We start from the raw sequence: 3,517 nt of genomic DNA, 5'->3' as shown, positions 1-3,517 counted from the left end.
AATTGCTTCTCTTTGTAATGAAAACACTCTCCTAGTGTGATCTATTAACTCTTGTAACCATAGTTACTGTAATGACATCAAGATCAGTAATCCCTGTCCCTATACTGACACTGTCAACAAAGTACGGCCTGTTTGTAGCTAGGAGGTGTAAGATTTTTTTTAGAAATAGGTGCTTAAGACAATTTTCAGAGAACCTGTTCACACGTACTTCACGAGACTGTCTGTCTGTACCCACTGTAATGAATCCATAGACATCCCAGTCAATATTCAATAGGTTAAAGTCACCTCCAACTAGCATTGCATGAGCTGGGTATTTAAGCACTAACAACCACGGACTTTTTTGAATTACTCTATAGCTATCTGTCAGCGGAATCAATTTTAAAACAGATGGAATAAATCACAAGTGGCAAAAAAAGAATGATGAAAGTGATGAGGAACAGGAAACAGGAGGAGACAGCATGAAGATTTCTCACGCTGCTGGTGCTGAAGCTGCAGACATCTTTCTGGAGTACATACACAACAGCCAGATGCACGCAGTACTGTTGTAATGCTTGTAAAGCGGTTGGGTGATAAAGAATGCTGCCATCATGTATAATCTTTGCAACAACTAAAAATTTGGGACATGTTTCATAATGAAACATACATCTGTATATGTAAATACCCAAGGACTAAGTTTTCCATGAAAATAAGTTACGGTGCATATGCGGACATGGAAAAAAAATTTCCCAGATTTTTCTCGGATCTCCCAGTTAAAAATATATTTTCTCCTAGGTGAAAATACACTTTTTCCATAATAAGTGACAATATACTTTCCATCAGAACTGCAAAACTCATCATTCCTTTGAATGGATATGGTTTTATACAGCAAAGTAGAATTTTTCGGCACTTTAGGTAACGAAATTGTTATAACTTCAAGTTGAACAAATATATTTCAACGAAGACGCAATACATGAAAGTCACAGATCAAGTAAACAGAGTAATACGTGTGTACATCTTAATAGTCAAATCATAACTGAGTCTGAGTCTAGCGGCTGCTGGCTGGCCGCTTAGGTGGCACTGCTGCTGCGTGGCTGGCAGACAGCGCCGCATGTAGATGACGCGCATAACTGCGCGGCGGAACTTTGAAAGATCGGCGAGTCACAACACTTTGCCCCCCTTTGAAGTGTTTGCACAGGTCTTGATGGAGGTGGCCTGTAGATTGCTAACATCCATAGGTGTTGTTTGACTGGCCGTAAAGTCTCGAGGAGGAGGCTTCCCGTATGGACGGACATGTCCCTGATGATAATGAGTCAAGATGACAGGAGACGTGCGGGTTGAATCTGCTGGGGCCCTGTGCACCAATCTGCCCATTGCGGCAAGTCCGGTTGTTATAACAGAAGACATGGGTGATGTGTTCGCGTCCGAAGGAGAAGAAGGCGAGTAGAGTTACTCCGACAGATGATGGTCATCTGGTTCCTGCATGGGCACATCTCCTGGTGGCATCAGTTCTTGTGCTGGCACCAATATGATAGCGAGAGGACTGCGTTGTGAGTAATGAGAGATTCCAGTATCCCGAGCATCAGGTAGAGCCAAAGGTGGTGTAGCGGCATCCGGAACAGGCGTTGCCGGCACATGAGGCCGAAGCTGGTCTGAATGACGCACTGCAACACCCGTTTCCGTCTGGATTTCATACAGGCGTTGGCCACGGTGTTGTAAGATGCAGCCAGGATTCCATTTTGGCCGCCTGCCATATCCCCGTACCCATACAAGGTCATTGGCAGTGAACCGGCCAAGCGAAGGCACCCATGACCGTGAGGTGGAAGGCTGCAGAAGATGAAGTATTGTGCGGGGCTGTCTGCCATGTAAGAGCTCAGCCGGGCTGTGGTCGCCCATGGGGATGAAATGGTAAGAAGCCAGAAATTGGAGAAGCGCATCATCAGCAGCAGAAGAAGTAGGAGTTTCCTCAACATCAAATTGTCCCAAGAGAGAAATCTTCTGTTTATTGTAAGTCCGTAATTGCCTAGTGACAGGTGACAGAATTGGAGAACCCAACTGAAGATACGTCTGAGAATCGATGATAGTGGCAGCAGAACCAGTATCCACCTGCATGCGAACATCTCGATCAAGTATTTGGGCAGTGAGGAATAACTTCCCTGAAAGGGAAGAAGTACAATTGACAGACAACACAGAATCAGAATCAGCGTCATGTTCATGAACATCATGTATGCGGTCGGATTTGCAAACGGATGACACATGACTCTTTTTCTTTTGCATTTGTGACACACGGCCCAACGTTGTGGACAATCTTCTCGTGAATGTTTCATAAAACACCGCGGACATGAAGGAAGTTGCCATGGATTTTGCTGCAGTTTCTTATCGGTTTGTTTATGGTTAGGCCGAGGCTGCGCTTGGGAGCGTACTACGACCATGTCAGCCGGTGGGGTCACGCCACACGCTACGTCAACATCGCACAGAGGTTGTATTTCCCTGACATCGCCACATGCCTCTATTTGTGCTCCAGCGGCGCGAGAAATTTCAAAAGACTGAGCGATGGATAGGACTTCATCTAGAGTCGGATTTGCCAACTGAAGGGCATGGTGCCTAACTTCTATGTCGGGCGCCGATTGGATAATAGCATCCCGTACCATGGAATTGGTGTAGGATTCTTTGTGAACTTCAGTAACAGATTGACACTTTCTACTGAGGCCATGAAGTTCAGCAGCCCAAGCGTGATAGGATTGATTTGATTGTTTTTGACAACGATGAAAGGCAACACGAGAGGCTACCACATGCGTTTGCTTTTGAAAATAGACGGACAGAAGTGAGCACATTTCAGCAAAGGACAAAGACGCAGGATCTTTCATAGGAGCCAGTTCCGACAACAACCGATACATTTGAGGTGAAAATCTCATTCTGGAAACATCCCCCAGGCTGTGGCTAAGCCATGTCTCCGCAATATCCTTTCTTTCAGGAGTGCTAGTTCTGCAAGGTTCGCAGGAGAGCTTCTGTAAAGTTTGGAAGGTAGGAGACGAGGTACTGGCAGAAGTAAAGCTGTGAGTACCGGGCGTGAGTCGTGCTTCGGTAGCTCAGTTGGTAGAGCACTTGCCCGCGAAAGGCAAAGGTCCCGAGTTCGAGTCTCGGCCGGGCACACAGTTTTAATCTGCCAGGAAGTTTCATCTTGTTTTCATTTGACGCAAGAGCAATAAACAAAGAGGAAACAGAAAAATCACTAAATGTAAACACGCGTCACCTAGAGACTATCCCCCCCACTGTAACTCAGACTGCTCTGCGCATCAGAACGTAAAAAAAGGAGTTCATTTTGTAGAGCACATCTTTCTGAAGATATATCTTTGAGGAAATGTAAGAGATGTTATTTGGTGTGCTGACATGCAGTGCCACGCCTCTTCAAACAACATTCTTATACCGCACGTCACTGTATTTCACTCTGTGGAACTCAAAACTTGTATATTTTGTAACGGATGCCATCAAACTATTTTAGGGCAGTGGAAATTAAAATGTCCTGTAGTGCCTCTCTTGC

The 3,517-nt window shown here is 45.3% G+C and overlaps 1 non-coding gene across 1 annotated transcript; it reads left to right on the top strand.

Annotated features, from left to right (window-relative positions):
- The first annotated feature begins 3,053 nt into the window (after nucleotides 1-3,053).
- Trnas-cga (transfer RNA serine (anticodon CGA)) lies at nucleotides 3,054-3,128 on the top strand. The gene has a single exon. It is a non-coding gene; the product is annotated as a tRNA-Ser (tRNA).
- Nucleotides 3,129-3,517: the final 389 nt, after the last annotated feature.

This window comes from Schistocerca cancellata, chromosome 1, assembly GCF_023864275.1.
Source record: "Schistocerca cancellata isolate TAMUIC-IGC-003103 chromosome 1, iqSchCanc2.1, whole genome shotgun sequence".
Taxonomy (NCBI): domain Eukaryota; kingdom Metazoa; phylum Arthropoda; class Insecta; order Orthoptera; family Acrididae; genus Schistocerca; species Schistocerca cancellata.
The sequence above is the reverse complement of the archived record's forward strand: the minus strand, read 5'-3'. Positions and strand labels throughout refer to the sequence as shown.